This window comes from Ptychodera flava, chromosome 5 (genome assembly GCF_041260155.1).
Source record: "Ptychodera flava strain L36383 chromosome 5, AS_Pfla_20210202, whole genome shotgun sequence".
Taxonomy (NCBI): domain Eukaryota; kingdom Metazoa; phylum Hemichordata; class Enteropneusta; family Ptychoderidae; genus Ptychodera; species Ptychodera flava.
The window spans coordinates 29390550-29415447 of record NC_091932.1 but is presented as its reverse complement, the minus strand read 5'-3'; the positions used below and the strand labels follow the sequence as shown (position 1 = coordinate 29415447).

At 37.5% G+C, this 24898-nt stretch overlaps 1 long non-coding RNA gene across 1 annotated transcript; it reads left to right on the top strand.

Moving 5' to 3' along the window:
- The first annotated feature begins 3250 nt into the window (after positions 1–3250).
- Positions 3251–10852, top strand: LOC139133456 (uncharacterized). The gene is made up of 5 exons (XR_011552596.1): positions 3251–3678; positions 7531–7603; positions 8047–8183; positions 8473–8547; positions 10704–10852. It is a non-coding gene; the product is annotated as an uncharacterized lncRNA (long non-coding RNA).
- The last annotated feature ends 14046 nt before the right edge of the window (positions 10853–24898 follow it).

Below are 24898 nucleotides of genomic sequence, written 5' to 3'. Positions count from 1 at the left end.
TACAATTTTTTTATACTACTTTAACATTTAATTCGATAATTACAGTTTTGATATTTTCACTAGAAAAATTGATAATTACTAAATGCTTTGAGTAAACCCTCTCTTAGAGAGCACATTCTGTGACTTTTACTGTTCATCTTATAATCACAAAATAGTTCCAATTGTGTTGGTGAATAACATAATATTTTGTACCTATCACCGTGTCAGAAAATCAGAAGGAAACAACCACTCAGACAAACTCTGGTCAGGATGATACTGTCCAATTTTAATGTCTCTCGGCACACACTAGATACTCATGACTGTAAAACAACATTTCCATATAATTGTATATTCAGTTTTTATATTTAGTTTGCTTTTCACCATATTCTATGTCCTTCCCTGCACTACATAATTCAAAATTAAATATTGTTTTTGGCCTATACATACTTGAGGGGTAAGCTTATTTAGTCTCATACATTAAAGATGCACTGTTGACCTTCAGAGTCCAAACTTTTTATCATTGTATTGTAGATAGGTGTACACTCCAAATACTAAGTACAAGTGTGGTGAGTGTAACAAGCAAATGTTTTTTAGTCAATGGCCCAAATTTATTTTCTATTTGATGGACAATAAATACATGTGTAATCAATGCCAACAATCCAGTTTAAGTAATTTGGTTTAGATTAGCCATTGTCCATTATATTACAATAGTTTGTGGCTAAATTTTCTCCCCTTCTGTATCATATAAGTTCACCGTTTCCTGTTTTAGATATTGCTGATCCTATTGAGTTCCATCTCTTATTCTTGATTCACTTTCACATTAACTTTCATTTATGTCCAAACAATTTGACTTTTTGCCAGATTTCACATTTATGCAAATAATAAACAGTAAGGAGGCACAAAGGACGTCGGTGCCCCCGGGCCCCATGTTTCGGACGTTGTCGTGACAAAAAGATCCTGTCGCTGTCGATCTCTTTACCAGAGACTGTCATGGTGAAACTTTTTTATCGATCTTAGCATGGACGCACCACAGTCTGTGGTACGACCTGATCTTAGCACGGTCATCCACAAAGTGACCTTGATCTTAGATACGATTTTGGTGTTGACCATCCAACAGCTTTCACAATGTAATTACAGGCGGACCATTCGATATCCTGGAGGGGGTCTGGAAGATTTTCAGAAAAAAAATCCCAGCGAATATCAATAAAAAACTTCAGCCAGATGGGGCTTAGGAAATAAAGAGTTAGAGGGTTTTTCAAATTCATCATCTTGGCAGGGGCTACGCGGAATTTTGGAGTTTCCGCTGAAATTTCTCCGATGCCCCCCTCCCCTCGGCCATAAATAATGACGGCTCCCCAATGGTGTTTTGGAACCAAAGTGCGGTTCATTCATCACTCGCTAAAAATGTTTTGTTTTCCCACATGTTATAGTTAGATGGTAAATGGTAAATATATGTACAAGTATTGTGTTCCAGCTGATTAGGCCAAAGTAAGTAATTCTTTGTTTTGCGTCCGCCCCGCATCTAGGTTTTTGGAGAAAATACAAACTTTCCTTTCAAAATTTCGTCGTTGGTGGCGCTATTTTGTCGCAAAACAAGTCGTGGCTTTTAACTTGTGTGATGAAATACTCCTTTACGGCAGTCAGATTTCACTAATGGACCATGCGGTGACGTAAAACAGTACTTTCTACACATTTACCCCTGTCGATACTCTAAGCCTCACGCCAGGGCATCACGTTCTCGCTGTTTGTTGTGGCTTTGCCTGTTGTGGTTTTGTCGTCACGATAAAAAATGGATAAAAGCAGGGAAATAATCGAAGTTAAAGAAGAGGAAACCTTTGAAACTAGTGGGGTCAATCAAATGTGGATATTAAAGAACTCAAAAGAATTGTTACATATTTTACAAAATAACAAAAACATGTACAATTCATCCACACATTTGATTTTTCAACGTTGTACACAACCATCCCACATAACAAACTTAAAGACAGGCTATCATCTCTCGTGAAGAAAGCCTTCTTTTACAAGAATGGTAGTCGTAGGTATAAATACATTGCCATCAAGCGCAACTTGGGCTATTTCGCCAACCAACAGCGATGCCAAATCAAATACAGTGATGTTGAAGTGATTCAAATGCTATATTTCCTAATTGACAAAACTGCAATTATTCTGGCTTGAAATATAACCACTTGGTTTGTAGGTGGCTTGCGGGTGAACCAGTTGAAATATTTCGGTTTTGCCCGAATCCACGAAGGTTTTTAAGGTTTGAAGTCACGCCACCACACAGAGTATAGATGGCGTGTATTCATACCAATACATTGGTGGCTTATTATCAAGCCCGTCATGGTATAAATTTAAGCCGAATGGCTTCTTTTTAAGCCCGTGACAATATAATTTATCGGTTTAAATTTGAGCCACTGGCATCGTTGGGTTTGTTTATATACCGACAAATTCATTGGCTCATCTTTAAGCCAACCACAAGTGGCAACTTTGTGGGCATGGTTTGAGTATAAACCATTCAAGTTTATGAAATTAATCGGCCTTTTTCAAGCCATTGTCATCATCAGTCACTGGTTAATTTCTAAACCAGAATTTTACATCACGTCACGACTTGACAGGCCTTTCGCACGATAATGAGGACCATGCGCATTCGGTGCAACAGATTGATTAGCTTTAATTTTGGGCGATACGATTTTGTGAAGTTTTCAATTGAACAAAAGACATGGACTTGCTTCAAGTCTGTGGGCACATAGGCCCTAAATATCAAACAAAAAGAAGGAATTAGCCTAATTGACAATAAAGAGCGTTGATCTCAAATGACATGCAAAAATAAATGTAGGGCCTATACGTCGGATTGTCAACATTTTCCAAGACAACGACGAAAGTAAAAACCAAAATAATTCATGGCTCAGACTAATGCTACCACAACCGTGAGTCACGCATGCAACAACAAACTTTGGCCGAATGCGCGCGTGTAGCAAACCTGAAATCGCGATCAATGCTATTCTCTGTAGGCCCGGATTGTAGGCATATCCGTAATTTTTGCCAGGCCACAGCCTTGATCCTGGGACAAGTCTGACGCATTTTATTATTAAGGACATGTTTAAAATGGATGTTCTATGCCCCTGAATGTGCCAAAAGTATACACAAGCCATAGCAGCAAACGCAACTGATATTCAGACGGTCGTTCAAATTACCAAACAACCTACAAGGAGGAAGTCCTTAACCTTTGACCGTCGTTCACCTTTGTAACATTACACTTTAAAATAGTTCAATTTTACAAAATGATTCACCAAGCCAATGTTTAAACTTCGTTATAGACATTATATATCCGTGACATATGTAAGAATCATAGTACTTGTTGATTGATCGTACTCTTAAAGGGACCGCTGGCTAGTGGAATCCCCATCCCTTCACTTTAGGCAGTTGCGTATTAATTCCTGTGTGGCACAGATACTGCACTGCGCGCCAAAAATTCCGAATTCCACTGGCCTTCGCATCGTAGCCGAGGCGTTATTGACGATCGTATCAGCGCTTACGATTCCGTACTCCGGCACAAGTCGACAGTAATGGCTTCCGTCACCGATGAAGAATTACTTCGCAAGCAAGAACTGGTTATGTACCTCAACGATAGCTATTCACGGGTCATGATCAGATGCAAGTTGCAACCGACGTCTTGGAATGAACATCCACAAATCAAACGTAAGTTTGTTTTTGCATATTCCGTGGAAGATTTGCAAAGTTATTGATTTAAACCGGGCTTGTTTTTTCCTCTAAGCATATCGATTAGCTTGAACCATTTTTTAGTAACATACATGCGTTTGAATATTGTCGGAAAAAGTGAAAATTTCCTTGTCACAACTATTCGCCATTGTCTTCGACATACCGCTACACCATGGACGGGTGCACCAGCGAAAATATTGATAGCACTGCTTGCTACTCATTGACATTATCAATGATCATTGCCAAGGATGTAACAAATTAGCCTTCAATTTCATTTTATCAGGCTGAACTGATGTGTGCTTGTTCCTTTCGTATGTTTTCGTGTTTGTATGGCTTTTTCACGACCTTGCTGCGAATCCGTAGCCTCTGCCACTCGGGTAGCTTGGTCATTGGAGTGGTAGGGCTACGATGTGTAATACGCAAATATCGCACAGGATACGGCCTTCGCCAGAAATTTTCAAAGACACAAATGTGACATAACTTTTCAATAAGGACCTTGTCCGGTGTCCATATAACCTACCCGCTCAATAATTACTCGGTATTTGTAATTTTTCTCTCCTCCTAATGGATTTTTCGCAGTAAGACCGACGATCGCCTTGAATGACCGCCATCTTGAATTTAAAGCTGCTTGACCCATGACGTCATGCAAGTCTCGCAAGTTCCCGTTCCTACTTCATTTGCATTCAGATATCAACAAACAACACGTGCGCTGACTAGTATTGCTGTCTCAGCATTGTCGGCTACGTTATGCGAATTTTTGCGTGGTAAACAGTGAATGAATAGAAAGCAAATTACTTTTAACTTCAAAATTGTGAATAAAATATGTAATAAGTTTATAAATAAAATAAATTGTTGAATGACACTAAACTTGTCCAACTATTATCCATCATGCAAATTATGTTAAATTCCCCAGAGAAATTTTACATTATAGATCATGATGTCTCCATCACATGTAACACAAAAAAAATGCAATGATCCTTTTATTTACCATATCGTAATATTAAACAAACTTGGTAGAGCTGATGTGTGGAGTTGCCCTTATTTTCCTTTACATCTTTCACATTTTCTGTTTTATGAATCTGCCTTCCAATGGAGACTCGTCTGTAACCTTTTGCTCTCTCCTCAAAGACTTCTCCACAGTTCATACATTTGACCTCCATAATGTTTCTGAACTTGAACTGAACCAACACCCTAACTCCTTACTAAATTTCAAATGAAGGACCACTTATTATTATTATATCCTTTATTAATCCAATATAAAAAATTGAAATGTGTTGTGGTGTTAAGAAATATTCCACAATAGATAAAATACAAAGAGATCACACAGATTAAAAAGCACAGTTCCAAATAACAGACAAAGCACTTGCTGATCAACAACAATACAATTTAAATAATTCTAACAGTAGCCATTAATGAGTTTGTTTTTTTGTTTTTTTCACCTGTTAGAAAATTGGTTTAGAATTCTCACTGCTGAGGGTACAAAAGTATTTCTAAACCTGTTTGTGCGGCACCTTTACTGAATAGTATCTGGTACCAGACCTCATTTTAGTGAAATTACTATTCAGTTGATGCGTTTTGTCAGACAATATAGTTGTAGATTTGTTTTTCACTGATTTCATATACAAGTCATCAAAACTATACAATTGTACGCCTAGAATATTCCTAGCAGCTTTGATGATACGATTTATCTGAACTTTATTAGAAGAGGAAATACTACCGCCCCAGCAAGAAATACAATAACAGATGATTGACTCAACCGTTGATCTGTAAAACATATGCAAAATGTTCCCGGATACACCAAATCTATGCAACTTACGCAGAAAATACAATCTTTGCCGACATTTACGGTTTAACATATTCACATGGTCATCCCAGAAACCATGTTTGTAAGAAGGATCCCAAGATATCTATAACTATTTACCCTTCAACCTCCTCACCTTTGATTTTTAACAGAGCTGGACTGATTTTGTTTTTCCTGAAATCAATTATCATTTCTTTTGTTTTCTTTACATTCAAAACAAGCTTAAGTTATTATCATCACACCATGTAACCAATCTGTCTACTTCTTGCTTATAGATTGTGTCCTGATCTGCTGTAATGAGGCCAATTAAAACTTGTCGTCAGTAAATTTGTAACCGCTTATCAGGGGTACAGTCGATGTAATATGGAAATAATGACGGTATATAACCGAGCCTTGAGCAGCCGTATTTGTCAATCGCACAGCGACCAAAAAATCTGCAACCCAATAAATTAACTGCCTGTTTACTGACATCTTTTTCAATTTTCTGATTAATAAGTTTGGTGAAATAGTATTAAATGCATTTGAGAAGTCCACAAATAAAATTCGAACAGATGCATTGGAAGTATCAAGGTGTTGTGTGAGGGTATGTAGAAGACAGAGAACTGCGTCTTCCGTACTCCTGTGTTGGCGGTAAGCAAATTGCAGTGGATCTTGGTACGGTAATGTTATGTGCGCCTGCATTATACAATTATTTTTATACAACTATTTTATACAATTATGTTTATTTATAAAACAAAGACTCTTTCATAATATGCATGTCAAGCCCCCTCCCCCTTCCAAATTAAAAAAAATGAAATATAAAAAAGTGCAAAAACACAACTCATTCCCAATTTCTTTTCTTTTATTTCCTTTTATTTACAATATTTACATTTCCGGGGTTTTTTTGCGAAAATACGTACAACGTTGAAGACAATGCGAAGTGTGAAAGACGATGGTCGAGCGCACGTGTTGTCTGTTTACGTCTGAATGCAAATAAACTAGAACGGGAACGTGCGAGACTTGCATGACGTCATGGGTCATGCAGCTAAAATTCAAGATGGCGGTCGACTTCAAGGCGATCGCCGGTTACAGTTGGAAAAACCCGTTAAAAGTAGGTAACTTGAGGAATACCTAGACATCTTCCGATGGATAGATGCTTAATGGACTTTGGACCAAGTCTATGGAAATTATTTCTGTAAAGATCGAAAATTGGCGTTCAAATTCGCGCCGTTCGAAATTCCGTGCGCATCGGCATAGTGCATGTGTAATACTATCCTGTGCGATATTGCAGTTCTCACATCGCAGCCCCCACTCCCAGCAGAACACGTCAGGAGTGGCAGGGCTCGTTTTCGCAGCAATTCACGACCGCGAATGAATGTGTTTCCCCGAAATCGTCCGTGCTGGGTGAATAATCAAATGTGTTTTCTTAGCTCCACTGTGTCAGCGGGTCGGCGACGAGGAGCTTTTCTAAGAGTAGCCTTGAGTACAGGTATGTGTGTTCCCGGCGTTATACGGCCTCCACCACTAGCTAGCCCTGCAACGGTCTATGCATAACTGGGGTTGTTGCAGCGAGATTCAAAATGGCGATCCCCGTGGGTAAACAACTTGTCGAGTACGTTATGTTTCAGAAAACGAGCGGTTTTGGATGTTAGGAGAAGTTAATCGCATCTTTCCGTGGGTCAGTAAGGAGGTTAAGGTAGGCAGGGAAAGGATTTTGCCCCGATAGAGCAGAATTTCGGCCAAAAAGACAGCGTTTTCGTTGCAGTCCTCATCCGGACTGCAGAGACCCCAGTTACATGTATGTCCATAGACCGTTGCAGGGCTGTGACGGATAAGTTATAACGCTGGGAACACACAGACCTGTACGCAGGGCTATTCTGAGAGGTGGATCATGGATGCGTCGTCCGGTGTATGTCGTCCGTAGTCTGCTGTGCATTTAATAACTCCTTGCCGTTGTCCATCCTGAACGGAAAGATGCAATCATTTAAATTTTGTCATCCATCAGTTCACAGGAAAATTGCATTTAATAACCCTTTGTCATTATTGTATAGGACGGAGACACCAACAAATAGCTGCAACAAGAGCTATTGCCACAGTAAAGAGATGCCCATTTTACAAGAAAAAGTGAGTAAAACTGCACATTTGTTTCACGCTACCTTTCTGTATGATTTTCAGGCAAACTGACTTGCCACAGCTTATTTGCAGGTATCGTCACGCCATTCTTTCAATAACAAACATACTGTTTCATGGATGATATTTCTTGTTTATGTTGATAATATAACCTCAAACTGGCAACTTAGATGATTTAATACAGACACATACCTCACAAATCCTTTGGCCAAAAAGATGTAATGGTTGATTCTGTTATTCAAGGCAAATTTATGTTTCCACAGTATGATTTGAACTTGGGTCCTTTAACATTGCTTACACAATTTTGTGAGCCATCTTGTCACTCAAGATGGGTAAATTTTAAACTGATTCATTTTCAGCAAATAACTTCCTGTACAAATGTGACTATTGACTTCCACTTACTGGTAATAGATAACTATTTGTTTCTTTTTCAACAGATTGTCCAGGACATAACATACTTGATACAGAAAATGCCTTCAGCTCAACAAATTAACAATGGATTCTCTGAGTACAATGTGTAAGCAGAATGAAGACTCTGCCCTCAGATATGGAATTCAAAGAGCGGCTATAAAAGGTGATCAAGTATCGTTATGTGCATTGATAATAATTACATCAGGCATGAATGTTCCTCATCTTTCCACATATTACACTAATACTTTGGGTTTTGTTTAAATTTCAGCTGTTATTACATATCTGTGACATATTATCTTTGTCGTGGTCACACAACAGACAGACATGTTTAAACATTTTATTGTTAGAAATCAATCATATGAGGGGAGCCACTTGCTTGCACCTCGTTTATGATATTGAATCTTAGTCTGGTGTATCAAAACATAATTAGCCATTTCCTTATTTTTAAACAGGCATCAAACATTTTTGGTTCTCAAGAGTGTCTTTGGTGGAAAAACTGCAGTTGGAAAAATGGTAACAGTTGTGACGTAAGTATTTCTTGTTGAAAAAAATTGTTACTGTGATTCAGTACAAACTAGTCAAGGCACATAATGTGCCTTGACTAGTTTGCTCTGACATTTGCTGTAAGTTTTAGCAATTTTCAATCTTCATTGTTGTGTGTACAAACTGCAGTTTTGATAGCTATATAACAGTCTCTTGAATACCAGTGTTCTGCTTGACAATGTACTGTGTACATGCTTAACAACCATTGTTATTGTTGACAAATGAATTCTATTCCAGACTGAAATTAGATTTTTAACAATAACCATGCTGTACACATATGAACTGGGTTGATAATGTATGTTAGACATTCATTATGCCTTAAGAAGTAGAACAAGAAACTGCAGTATATACACACAACAAAACTACTTGGAAATTGCCAAGGCTACAGCTGATGGAATTTCATCATGCTGGATTTATAATTTCTGTCAGATTCAGTAGAACGATGTCCGTGTAACCCTACACTGGAAATCTCTCACAGCCCTTGTTACATTCTGAGGGCTGGTTCAGGGATGTGCACATACCTGTACCAGCTCTGAGAAGCTACAGAGACTACCAGCTATTAAAATAATATCCTCAGTATAGTATAGTCAGAAAAATAAGTAGCACAGCTGCATTTCACATCCATGTACCTAGTGTGTCAACAGTCCTGTACAATAGTTTTGCAAATAGTACATGTAACATGGGTTTGAAAAAATGAGCTTCAAAATTTGCTTCCAAATCAACCTTGTGGAAGCAATGTGTACAGTTCTGTAATAGGCAAATTGCAACATAACTTGTACATGAATGTCTGCATAGGCACAATTGCACCGTGTGTTTACAATAAGGCTGGTACAGGGAGGTAAGCTTTTATGTGACAAGGGTAAAAAGGGGCTGAAAATTTCACAGCTGGTATGTGGATGTGTTTCATCACTGTGCCTCAAATGCTGAACACAGGTCCTGGTACAGGGAGGTGATCAGCACTTCTGGTACATGCATATAGTGCTAGGCATGCCACATACCTACAGCACACATTCATATATCAGGGATGTGTATAAAATTACACCTGCTACAGTGTTGTCAGGTACATGGGTGGTACACAGAGTGTCAAAGCTGTGCTAGGATGTTGTACAAGGACATGGCCATGCCAAATATGCGTTTGTCAATTTATTTCAAGATAAAAGGCTGATGTGACCATCAACCATACCCTCATTCACATGAATCATATGTTTACTTGGTAGATTATGGCTTAGTTCTGTTGTTCTGATCTCAATTAGCTACAACTTGGGGGCTTTCTGCCAGCATTTTTGTTCTGCTTATCAACTGCAGTTTCCCATTCAAGTCATTGAAGCATGATGAAATCCTCAATGTTTAGCTACTCAGTACTGTATGTACATGTAGCATTGTTATTGTTGAAATTTCATTTAGGGGTGGACAAGAATTCATTTGTCAATTATAAAAATGATAAAAATACAGGCTGTGTTTACAAACATAATACTTGGCAGTTTTAGTATGCTGAGGAAAGTAGGCCAAGAAACTGTAGATGATAAACAGTAGTGAAATACTGAAGAAGTAGCCAAAAGTTACAGTTAATGGAGCCTCATTTACTTATTTCAAACTATATACATGTGAAGTATATCATCAATGATTGCTGTTGCATAGCCAGAGTGATAAAATGCTTTCTCAAAGTCTTTCCAACTTCTTTGCAAGTCTCAAAAGCACATTGCACTGTGACTCTAATATATCTTGCCTTGTAATATATTCATTTTGATATTCTGGATTTGAAATTCATTATCATGACATTCAAACCATAGTTTTACACATTTTTGCCAGTGCAGTGATGCAGCAAGGCCTATGACATTGACAATAACTTGTAAGAGCTATCTTTTTCATGCTAAGAGACTTTACCCTGAGTAGTCATGTCAGATTATTGGTGCACCAAGAAAGACTTGATAATAGTGTACCTTCAGTCAAATATGTGTTTAAGAACATGACTGTAATTTAGAATGCTGCCAATGAACATTCCAATATACTTGCACAAATTCCCTAAACATACCAGTAGATAGGCCTTGCCCTCATTGTACTAGTAGCTTGGCACTGAGTGTTTTACCATGATCTAATCTTGTGCCTCAAATTTTAAATGTTTACATCTTTTATATTCCAGGATACTGGAAAACTCCGAGGAAGAGATGCAAAGCAGCAGCCCTGTTTAGGTATGCTCGTCTATGAAGGAGCAAGCAGTTTGTGTTGTTTCTTGAAGGTGTAATATTCTGCAGCATGGAAAGAGACAATGTTAGCTGGGTTTGCTTAGTTATCTAGGGTTTCAAAGTTTAATTACATCAGATGTCTGAAAGGAACTTGTCAATTTGTAGAGTACTTCAGGCTTGACAAAACTGGGATGTGAACTAAATGTGCTGACATTTTGAGTGGTCTGTAATGCGCAGGGGATTTCCTGGTGAGCTAGCAATTTTGCATCAGATGCATGAGGTTAACTTTATAACATCAAATTATGTTATCAGTATGATCTTACAAGTAGCATTCATAAGAATGTCATTTTCAGGGAGTATACCCTTGTAAGTATTAGATTTAATTATGTTGCAACAATTAATGTTTCATTTCTTGTAAATTGCAATAAATGTTTATCTGAAATTAATTTTGATGATTGTTGTTGTTGTTTTTTAATGTAGCTTGCATGCAGGATTTCTAACTATTTCAGGTGTTGTTTGTGTTTCAGATATTTTACAGTCCTGTTTTGTGTAGCTCCATCACCTAGAGGACCCAATAGGCCATTCCATGGTATGATAATCCTCCCCTGTGTCTGCAAAATTTGAAGAAATCCAATTTGAGTTTGAAGGATGGTCAGAAATAATTATCCCTCCCCACCCTACCCTCCCACCCCCCCACCCCCCCCCCGGCAATATGGCTAATATTGAACTGGTTTGTCAGCAAGCCATACGAAAGCCCTAGAGTGGCATGTCTGCAAGCCAGCTTGTAATGGCTTGTTGGTAAACCAGAGGAATCCTTATAGTGGCTTGCATGTAAACCATAATTAGTCAGAAATTGGTTTGTTTGGTAAGCCACATTGCAGTAATATTGGCTTATCTTCAAACCAGATGGAACCAGAATTGGCTTACTGTTGAGCCAGAGAAGTGTGGTATTGGTTTACAAATAAGCCACTGTTCAGCATTATCTGGTATATGGCAAGCCACAGTATCTAAAACATGGCTTGCTAGCAAGCCTAGTTCAGATAAGAGTGGATTGCCTGTAAACCATTGTTCAGTGCTAACTGGCTTACTGGCAAGCTGAAGTGATCTCTACTTGGCATGTATATATGCCGTATCAAAACCCAAACTGGCATGCACAGAAACCAGACTTGGCATGCCAGAAAGCCAAATATGAGCCAAAATTCACAACTCAAAACAATCCGTTTACTGACAAACAAGCCGGTTTATTTTTGGCTTGAATTTAGCTGGCCGGTAAACCAGAAAAATTGGCAGTGAACATATTTATCAAGTTTGCTGGTATGACATTCAGGCAAACCATGGGCATTCCCATGGGCACAAACTGCGCTCCACTTCTTGCAGACTTATTTTTGTATTCGTATGAAGCAGAGTTCATACAATCACTTCAGAAATCTGGGTGTAAAAGGATTGCCAAGCGATTTAACAACACCCACAGATATATCGATGATCTCATCAGTTTAAACAATCCTGGTATATCCAATTATCTACACCACATCTACCCAGATGATTTAGAAATAAAAGAAACAACTGAAAGTGTGGACTCGGCTTCATACCTAGACGTATTGTTTGAAATTAGACAAAATACACTATATACTAAGCTGTATGACAAAAGAGACGATTTCAATTTTGAAATCATAAACTTTCCCTTTTTGTTGAGCAATATACCATCATCTCCAGCTTATGGTGTGTATATTTCACAACTCCTTAGATACAGTAGAGCATGCAATTTATATGAAGACTTTCGAGTTAGACACAGCCTATTAGCTCAAAAGTTAGTGAGGCAAGGATTCTCAGAAAGTAGATTAGTGAAATCATTTAAGAGGTTCTACGGTAGATACGGAGATGTTGTATCAAAATATGACCTGTCTGTTACTCAAATGATGAGTGACAGCATACCAAATTTTGACTCACAAAAGTAATTTGGTGAATTCACCAAATAACAATGGATTTGTTGCTTTGGGTCAATCTTGACGGGTGCGGCTAGCTGGCAGGGTATGCTTACCCATTCTGGACACCTTGTACCACCACTATTTTGTGGTTAAAGATGACCCCCATTGCCTTTGTCATTTTCAATATGTTCCTTGGACCTGGTAAATTTCTTAGTAACCTTGAATGATAACGATTATTGGACCTGATTTGATGTCTATTGCATGGCAACTTGAAGGCATGGTCATTGCGAGCAATCGGGACTTGAAAAGAGAGAGATTCAGTCGGTAGATTGACTTGGTTACTCCGACTCAGAGAGTATGGCAGACGGAACAATCGGAAAGTGTTGAGGCCTATCCTAGTTAATTGGTCTTTTAGGTTTGCCAAAAATTTGGTTAATTCGTCCATTTTAACTTGAAACAAAAAATAAACCAGTGATCAGTCCTGTAAACGAAAGGCCTTTACGTACTTTTTTGTTCAGTTTGGGTGTGGGAAAGTATATTAGAATCCCTCTGTGAAAGTTCAAACTTGTAGTAGGCGGTCGTAGCTGCTCTTGAAGGAGGTCACACTTTCTGCATTAATGACATCGGCTGGTAATTTATTCCAGGTATCCACAACTCTTGCTGAAAAAAAGCACTTTCTTGTGTGAAGTGTAACGGTTAGTTTATGAAGTTTGGGACAGTGTCCTAAAGTTCTCGAGGTCGGCTGCTAACTCAAGTGAAAGGTTACAGTGGTCATGACCTTTGATAACTAATTCTAGAGTTGAATTATTACGCCGCGAATTCTTCTTTGTTCGAGTGTTATTAAACCAAGCTGTTTAAGTCTATTTTGATAATTGTAATGTTGGAGTTTAGGTATTATTTGCCTTGCTAAGATTTTTACGTCCTTTTGTAGCCATGGTGACCAAGCTTGTACTACATGTTCCAGCTGTGGTCTTACATGTTGCTTGTAAAGACGAAGAATGACATTTTTTGATTTGATCGACAATGATCGTTTGATCAGATTTGCTTTTTTGCAAACTTATCACATTCGCTTGAAGGTTTTAAGGTAGAATGAAGTAGATCGCCAAAGTCATTTTCTTCAGTTTTACCTCAGTGAAACATGTGGAAAAAAATAATGCCGCCCAAAAATCTTCCAGGCCCCCAGGATATCAAATGGTCCACCCCTTAGCATTGACCGGACGTCGAATCTATGTTGACAAATCGCTTCATCCTGTTTGACATTTTACTTAGATAGGAGCGATCTTCCAGCCCCTCTGTCTTTAGTTAATTACAGATGCATACCAAAGACATGACAATACGCAGATTTAGAGACGATTTAAGAGCCGCATTTCACTCAAGACTCCCTCCACTCTTTGCCTAGACACAGAGATGTAAACGCTCTGAGACTATGATATGACTTCAGTGCAAAGCCCAGTCTTCCTACTGTAGTGGGCCACGTCTTCGTAGACAGCCGACCTTTCTAAATATTCTAACCATGTAGAAGTATCACTCGCCTGTATGTGCGTTATTAGGAAACATTTATACGAAAACCGGGATAGCAACGACCACCAAGAACATTGGTATGATAGGAGACCTGATGACAGCACATTCTGTACCTCATTCATTATATACATATCTAATTCTGAGCTTACCAATAGAGATAGAGTTCTGATTTTTTGTGCATAGAGATAACTATATGGAATACAATTTTTTTACAAAATGTCACGTGACCTCGATGACTTTTGACCTCAAGTATACATACATGTCCATAACTTAGTAACCAAAAGTGCTGCACCTTCATATTTGGTGTGATAGGAAACCTTATGGTGCCACATTCTGTACCTCATTAGTTATGCACAGAGCTAATTACGGGCTAGCCAATACAGCTAGATGTCTGATTTTTGGTTCACAGGGACAGCTGTAGCAGAAAAGTTGTTTTGGCAAAATGTCATGTGACCTCTATTACATTTGACCTCTAATTTGTATATACGCTTATGATAAATCAGTAACCACAAGTTCTATATCATTGATAATCAATGTGATGTGGGACCTTAGCCACATCCTGTACCTCATTAATTATGCAATATCTTATCATTGGCTAGCCAAAAGCGCTAGGGGTCTGATTTTGTACAAAGGGATAAATTTGGGAAAACATTTTTTTTGCCAAAATATCCAAAAGACCTACGCGACCTTTCATCTCGATTTAATAAAAATGCCTATAATAAGTAACCACAAGTGCTCACACGCTTTAAGTTTGATGAGATGAAGCATCTTATGGCATTCTAGGTTTATTCATTACCATTCTAGTACATTTTCCCAGTGTTTGCAAGAGCTTGGGCGCCATGCTGCTGCTTGCAGCTTTGATTAAATTTGAAGTTAAAGTTACCATTAATGTAAAACGGACTTTACTGATGAGTAGAATTGACAACCATGGAGAGAACCGAGGAGCAAAGTCACAACGAAATCAATGTAATAAAGGAAAGCGACTCCACACGTTCATATTTACTTTACACAACTTAATGATTTACAGCACAGTCAGATATCTGTTGGATCAGTATCTGCAGAAGATTTCATCAATTTGGTGCAGTTGTATAGGAGTTCTATGACTAATTACAAATCTTCACTAAATATGCAAATGAGGTGTTTCTTAAATTGACACAGCTCAACATTTCTCAATTCAATCAGGTATCTGTCAGATGAACATTTGTAGCAGGTATCATCAACTTTGGTGTAGGATATATATATTATATCACTAATTACAAAAGTTCATTAACTATGCAAATGAGCAGATAATTGACATGACACTCACAGTATCATTATAATATTCTAAGACGGTAAATTTCATTAATTGTATGCAGTTTTTCTTAATATATGTCGAGAGTGTCATTGCTGCCGCCATAGGAAACCATTATATAAAAAATGATATGTCATAACTTCATTAATATGCAAGCCATGCTAACCAAAATCTAAGCAGTTCTTGCAAGTAGCATATGCTACATGTTCTACCAAATCTGACTTGAATCCGTCCAGTCGTTTTGATTAATCGCGTAAATAGACATACAGACACCCACACACGGATATACATACACGGGCAGAAAGACAGCCATCGTATATGACATTAGCTTACGTGTGTAAACACGTGAGCTACCAAGATGCAAACTTAAATGTGCTGACGTGGTTTACAGCATTTTCATTACATAGTAGTACGCTTCACAAAATAATCAGATATCTGTAAAATCATTATATGGAGCAGGTCTCATCACCGTTCGCACAGTACTCTAGGGTTAAATCACTAATTACAAAACCGCAAATGAACTATTTATTAACTTGATACTGCTCATTCTTCATGGGACAATAAGATATCTAGAAGGTCAACATCTGTAGTATGTTTCATCAAATTTAATGCTGTAATTTCGGAGTAATATCACTAATTACAAGACTACATTAAATAAGCAAATGAACCCTTAATTAACTTGACACTGCTCAGTGCTTCACGCGACAATTAGATATTTATCAGATCAATATCTGTAGCAGGTTTCACCATATTTGGTGCTATAATTTTAGAGTTATATCACTAATTACAAAGTTCGTTAAATATGCATATGGACACTAAATTAACTTAACACTACTTAATACTTCGTAACACAGTCAGATAGCTGTCGGATCAGTACCTGCAGCAGATTTCATCAAATTTGGTGCAGTTATTTCGGAGTTATATGACTAATTACAAATCTTCATTAAATATGCAAATGAGCTATTTATTAACTTGACACTGCTCAGTGCTTCACGCGACAATTAGATATTTATCAGATCAATATCTGTAGCAGTTTTTATTAAATTTGGTGAAATAATTACAGAGTTATATCACTAATTATAAAGTTCGTTATGTATGCAAGCGTACCCTTAATTACCTTCACATAACTTAATATTTCATAACACAGTCATATATCTGTCAGATTAGTACCTACAGCCGATTTCATCAAAGTTAGTGCAGTTATTTTGGAATTATACGACTAATTACAAAACTTCATTAAATATGCAAATGAGCAATTTATTAACTTGACACTGTCCAATACTTCTCAGTACAGTTAGATTTCTATCAGATCAGGTATCAATAAATTTAGTGTAGGAATTTCAGAGTTATATCACTACTAACAAAAAGTTCATTAAATATGCAAATAAGGAGATAATTGAAATGACACTCACAGTATCATCAAAATATTCCGAGATTGTTATCTGTGAACGTTTCATGAAATTTTGTGCAGTATTTCTTGATATATGTCGACACTGCCATTAATGTCTCCATAGCAAACCATTATATGAAAAATAAATGAAATGCAAGCCACACTAACCAAAATCTACGTAGTTCTTGCAATTAGTATACAGAACCTGTCTACTAAATCCGACTTGAATCCGTTTTAGCCGTTTTTGAGTTCTCTTGTAAACAGACAGACATACAGACACACACACACATGGATAGACAGACAGACATCACTATACGACATTAGCTCATGTGTTGAACACGTGAGCTAAAAATAACACTGAAACACACACACCCACACCCCCCCCCACACACACACTCACACCACGTTTACTATTTTCCCGATCAATACGACCCTCAGAATGCTGCCTCACAGCACTGACTTAGTTGTACATTGAAAATAAAGAGTGCACTATCACGCTGTGACCTTAAACCTTTATATGAGGCTGTTGCTTTTTGTTTAATTGGTAATTTAGAACAAATATTAACCCGCTGCTTCTCCTGTTTTTTCCAAAAAATTCCGAGGACTATTTTCCTCCCTGGCCTTTAATACTTTGAATTTCCTGATACATAACATTTTAAGATTGTTTAATATTTTTTGTTTTATATCAACGCGGGTTTCTTTTCTGCTCCCTAAAGCCTGTTGAAACACGCAGCAATAAGCTTATCAACACAGTGTTTGTGCGCTGTAATTGTGAACAATTATTTTTAGTCCAGGCTAATCATTTGTCAACAATAACAATATAGTGTACAAATCGAATGCCTGTGTTGATAAGCTCAATACTTGGTCTTTCGAAATCCTTTATGGAGTAGAACAAGAAACCGTTGATTTAGGGAACAAAAGTGTTTAAAGAATCTTCAAAAGTTGCAGCTACTGTCATGCACATACCACATTCAAGGCTAATTGCGTGAATTTAAACACGATTAGTCTAAACGTTCAGATAGGCAATATGTTAAATTCAGTGGATTGAGCACTTATTAAAGGTAATTATTGGACATTTCGTGTAAATTTGCATCGGGAGATTTTCAAGCGGATACGTATAAAGGTAAGCCATGCCAAGGCTGAAATGATTTATTAAGGAAGGCTAGAGTCCTCTTTAATCGATCATCTAGGTATTTGTTTTCAGTGGTGGAGTATATGAAACAACGTGTTTGACACTGCCATTGTCGATTGCAAAATTATATTACAAGTCATGTTAAGGTATTTCGACGATATATGGCAGGGTAACAAATGTCTATTAGTAGTCATACTTTCGGTTACACAGTCATAGTAGTATCCATTATAGATATGGCAATGCATTCTCAAAATCAAGCCACTCTATGCTTTTCCGAGCTACAATGCATTTTGGCGTTAGAATCCACGTGTATCAAGAATTAATTTATGTGTGTTAGTCGTGGGCCGACCCGGTCTATCGTTTCAAAATTTGTAATAGTTGAGCGGGTCTTATTTTTTTATCTACTCACTTGACAAATCCGAGCTTGCGAGATATAGAAAATCCGTTTTAGTCCGGTTTGCTGGTGCGCAGAGCTCAAAATCCGACTGAAAGGTCTCAACAAACGAAGTAGATGCAAATAGGGGGAAAAGGTCAGTAGCTGTGTTCGCTATATGCAACAAACGTTCTCATTGGCAACATTCCCTTTACATGTTCCAATCAAATAATGCGTTACATAGACGCACAAAATGGCCGCCCCTGTCGATATGCAGTGTGTTTTCAACGTCGCGAAGACGAAAAGAAAGGAGCCTATTTGTGCCTTCACAGATAAATCACGGGCAAAATTGCTTGAATGTACTGAAGTACGGAAGGATTCTGATGGTTGTGCATTGTAAATTATTATTTTCTTATTGAAGTATATTCAGCAGAACTAACACTATTACAAATAATATCAAATTCAATACAATATTTTTTTCATTATGAAATTTATTTTTGAAAAATGTGATTTAGTGAAAATTAAGTATTTTCAATTTAAATTTCACAAATCTGTACAATTTATTTGATTTCAAATATTTAATGAACAAATACTTTCATTGCAAATACCCCACTTCGTTTTTCCAATATTTCCCTACAGAAATAGCATTTTTCAAAAAGTTGCAGTAAATGACTGCTGTATGATTTTAAATTTCCTAGAATGAAATGTACTGTATGTTTCGCTTGTCACTGAAAGCTACCTTTTAGTGGACAGAAAAAACTGGAATAATTAAAATCCTTGGAAATGTGTCTTCAAACAAAGAAATTGAAATATTTTCTTTAAAAAAAACATAAAGTGTACGCATACACTGAAATTGTTATTTTCATTTTATGACTTTATACATATCAATGTGAGCTCTATTTTTAACTTCTTATCCAGTAAGAAACAAATACTTTGGCAATTTTGTTTGGAGGGGAGAAATGGGGCAAGGAATCTGTTGCCTTCATTCTTAGGGGGGGGGGGAAATGGGGGCAAAGAATTTGTTGGCGGCATCTTAGGAAAGGAGAAATAGGAGTAAAGAATTTGTTGCCAACATTCTTTTGAAAAGACAAATGGGGTAAAGATTCATCAGTTTGCAAGTGAAAGACAGCAGTGGAAGCTTACATTAAACAACTATATTTAGTACAGGACAAGCACTTATATGCAATCAGTGTTTCATCCACGATGGCATCAGAAAGGGCATTGTATCCCTTTGCCAGAATATTGTTGGGGGAGGGGTTTCCATCTCGTTTATGTTATATTTATATCTCTGAGATTTGACTGAAATAATTTCATGGGGTACTATTCTGGCCCCCCTTGACAAATTGCTAGAGCTGCCAACATGTCAACAGAGGGTCAATTACCCCATCACCCTGTCTAGATGAAACACTTAGGCAATGCCATGCCGAATGACCTTTGCACAGTGGATGGAAATGAATGACAGATGTATGTCAACTCACAGTTCACAGGACTTGAACAGACATAAATATACTTCAGCTAATACTGAGCCGAAAATCTTCACCAATACTGTTTACATTAAAATTGAAAAAGCTAAAATCACACCATTGTTTGAATTCAACATTGCCCACAATCCAGTAGCTCTAACATTCATTCAATCTGTTATTTTTTTCAACATGACTTTTTAGAGCACTGAATAATTAGGAATGCTATGATGCATTAAATTATCTGAAAAGGTGCATGCTGGCACATTGATTTTTATGACTATCCTCAAATTTGCAATTTTATAATGACAGTGGCACCAAAGCTGTGTTGCAAAATGTTTCCTGTAGGGTCTGAAGTTTCTTCACCCGACATTAACATTCAAAAATAAAACATCAAAACTTAAAACATATCCCTATACATAAAATCCACTTTATCTTCCTTCTGATGAGTCCAATACATATCAAAGTTACCCACACCTTAAATCACAGGGGAATACAGATACATTAGAACTATACAAGCACATTACATTTTTTAAGGATTGATTTGCCTTTCTTTTATTAGGGGCACATTCAGATGACCTTCTCTGAAAAATAAAGGTCCCCAATCTAGATTTTCCATGTAAGGTGTGATGCAAAATGTAAAGAACTCTGAATACAACCCATTTTGTGAAAGATTTTGTATCTTCAGTTTGCCATATTGCATAAAATATTACATCACAATCTCAGCAAGCATGCCCATTAATTGTGCCCATTGCTTTATACAATAGAAAACTGGTAAATTTAAATCCTGCTGTGGTTTCATGCAAGGCATTAATTTGAATACACTGAACATCATCATAAGCCACACTTTCCATGCTACTGTTCAAAAATCTCAAAATGTATAATTAAACTACTCTGCACAGTCAAGTTTGCAGTGGCCTCTATAGTAAATAATTGGTAAATGCTGGCACTTAGGGATATCTTTGACATACATGTATGTAAAGATTTTTTACTATCCATTTACATATTACATGTGATACAGTTAAGCAATAAGCACACCCAGCGACGGTATACCACGAGATTTTGACCAGTTCACACATATATGCATGAGTTTACCGAAATTTACAAGGACTACTTCATCAATGTTCAATAGTTCGCATTCAACTGAGAGGTGGAGACCAGTGACAAACATCCAACTTCCGGCCGTGGGTTTCAAAACTATGGCTTTACTCATTAGCATTGACCGGACGTCGAATCTATGTTGACAAATCGCTTCATCCTGTTTGACATTTTACTTAGATAGGAGCGATCTTCCAGCCCCTCTGTCTTTAGTTCATTACAGATGCATACCAAAGACATGACAATATGCAGATTTAGAGACGATTTAAGGGCCGCATTTCACTTGGCACTACCTCCACTCTTTGCCTAGACACAGAGATGTAAACACTATGAGACGATGATGTGACTTCAGTGCAAAGCCCAGTGTTTGTACTCTAGTGGGCCACGTATTCGTAGAGAGTCGACCTTTCTAGATATTCTAACCATGTAGAAGAATTGTTGTGGTTAAAGTGACTGATCAAAGTATCATTCGCCTGTGTGTGCGTTATTACCAAACATTTATGAGAAAACCGGGATAACAACGACCACCACGAACATTGGTATGATGGGAGACCTGACAGCACATCCTGTACTTCATTCATTATACACATATCTAATTCTGAGCTTACAAATAGAGGTAGAGGTCTGGTTTTTGGTGCTTAGGGATAACTATATGGAATACAATTTTTTTACAAAATGTCACGTGACCTCGATGACCTTTGACCTCAAAAATACATATATGTCAATAACTCAGTAACCAAAAGTGTTGCACCCTTCATATTTGGTGTGATGGGAAACTTTATGGTGCCACATTCTGTACCTCATTAGTTATGCACATATCTAATTACGAGCTGGCCATTTCAGCTGGATGTCTGATTTTTGGTACACAGGGAGAGCTGTGGCAGAAATGTTTTTTTGTCAAAATTTCATATGACCTCGATGATATGTGACTCCTCTAATCTGTATATATACCTGTAATAAATCAGTTACCACAAATTCTATACCATTGATACTCGTTGTGATGTGGGACCTTATGGTGCTACATCCTGTAACTCATAAATTATGTGATATCTTATTCTTGGGTAGCAGATAGGGCTAGAGGTCTGATTTTGTACAGAGGGATAAATTAGGGAAAACATTTTTTGCCAAACTATCCAAAAGACGTACACGACCTTTTATCTCGATTTAAGTTAAAGTTACCATTAATGTAACAGACTTTACTGATGACCATAATTGACGACCATTGAGAGAACCGTGGAGTAAAGTCACAACGAAATCAATGTAATAAAGGAAAGCGACTCCACACGTTCATATTTACTTCACACTACTTAAAGCTTCTCAACACAGTCAGATATCTGTTGGATCAGTATCAGCAGCAGATTTCTTCTAATTTGGTAACGTTATCTCGAAGTTATGACTGATTATAAAACTTCATTATGAATACAAACGAGCTATAAATCATCTTGACACTGCCCAATGCATCTCAGTACAATTAGATATCTATCAGATCAATATTTTTGGCAGGTATTATCAAACTTGGTGAAGGAATTTCGGAGTCATATCACAATAACAAAAGTTCATTAAATATGCAAATGAGCATTTAATTGACATGACACTCACAGTATTACTGTAATATTCTGAGATTTTAAGTTTCCTTAAATTTTGTGCAGTATTTCTTGATTTATGTCGAGAGTATCATTGCTGTCTCCGCAGGAAACCATTATATAAAAAATAATATATCATAACTTCATTAATATGCAAGCCATACTAACCAAAATCTAAGCAGTTCTTGCAAGTAGCATATGCTACATGTCTACCAAATCTGACTTGAATCCGTCCAGCTGTTTTTGATTAATCGCGTAAATAGACATACAGACACACACACACGGATATACATACACGGGCAGACAAGACAGCCATCGTATATGACATTAGCTTACGTGTGTAAACACGTGAGCTACCAAGATGCAAACTTAAATGTGCTCACGTGGTTTGCAACACGTTTCATTAAATAGTAGTACACTTCACAAAATAATCAGATATCTGTAAAATCATTATTTGGAGCAGGTTCCATCAACCGTTCGCACAGTACTCTAGGAGTTAAATCACTAATTACAAAACCATTAAATGAAATGAACTGTTTTTAACTTGACACTGCTCAATTCTTCATGGGAAAATTAGATATCTAGAAGATCAACATCTGTAGTATGTTTCATAAATTTAATGCTGTAATTTTGGAGTAATATCACTAATTACAATGTTCATTAAATATGCACTTGTACCCTTAATTAGCACTGCTCAGTGCTTCACGCGACAATTAGCTATTTATCAGATCAATATCTGCAGCAATATCTAATTGCTTACAGTACAATCCAATATGTGCATCAGTCGGAGATAGGTCCACTGTACCATCATTCGTTTTTTCATGTTGATCATATTTATTTCAATTTAGTTACTTCCCCTGACTAATTCCCAATAAAAGTGGGATGATGTCATTATCAATTACATGTTTCAGTATTGTCTTTTGCAGACACAATGGACAGTGAAATTGATTTAGATATTATCACACTTGTGTAATTGTTTTGTAAAGTTGTTTCAAAATTTGTAGTTTCCACTGTAATTTTTGGGATAGAGCAATAACTGATTAGTGTCTGTGTGTGTAGGGTAAAGATTTCCTGACTTTCCGTGCCAGTACATTTCAACAACTTCTCACGTAAAACTTCTGGTGTATGTACACCTCTATTCCAATGCATCAAGATTTTTTGCCAAAGAACTTCATACAATGCAAAGGTAACACTAGGCTAATGAAAACTAGACTCTGACTGGGCTGTGATATAATGTAACTCAGACCGACGGTTGCATTGTAATCCTTGCAGATGCAGAATTGGCATATCGCAGGATGTAAATGTCCTGACACATCCTGACTGAATTTGTTATAAGTATAAAGGAATGAAAGACAATTTGCCCACAATTCTTGCCTTCCAATTCTTTGCCTCCATTTCTCCCTTCCTAAGAATGCTGGCAACAAATTCTTTGCCTTCATTCTCCCTTACTAATAGACTTGGTTCAAGTCTGTGATTTGTGAATGTTTTGAGTGGATTGAACGCAATGATTTGTATTTGTTTTTATGTGAAACGCGCGCGTGAGTTGAGTGGACACGATGAGTTGTGTGAACGCTATACAGGGAGTTTCACCCGGAATCACAGACTTGGCTTTCTTGCAGGGTTTGCGTTGCTGTAAATTATTCATGAGATGACGTTTTATTTACTTATATACTATTCATAAGATGACATGACTAAATTTTACATATTAGGAGGAGTTACCTATTGACCCCAAGCGAGACGTGCACAAAACTCACATGGAGGTGTTGACAAACGTCGAGTGCATCACTCCAACAAAGTCAGCACGACCTCCGTTGTATCACCGAAAAAGCGTTAAAATATTTGTGTTGTTTGTGGGCCCATATGGGCCATTGTCAAAATGCGATAATCGTCGCTGGTTATTCAAGGATGGAAAAAAAGACACTGTCTCGTGAAGCAACTTTCAGTCCTCTTTCACTCAGCTTCTGAACTTGCTCTGGTGAGCGGGGAGACTACAACTATTACTGTTGTAGCCTGTTCTCTTTAATACGTGCCCAATGCGATGGAAATCAAAACAATGAGAATGAGGAGTGACTTCCCACAGTATGTCAGTGATTTTCTGCTACCGGTTGGTGCGCAGACGAACACATCTTTTTTCCTCATGTAAACTCTCAACGACCTTTCTTTGGTAATCTCACATGATTAGTGATGGTCGACCTATCAGTTGTAAAACGCGGTCGGTGTACGAACTTGATGCCATTATTGGCCCAGCGCTCTACGAACTCGATGTCTACGTGGCCTTGCACAACATGGAGATGACAACAAAGTTGTTAATATATGCAGAAATTTATTAGCATGCTTTCTTCTTATTGGCGGGAGCTGTCAATCACTTTATATTTGCTT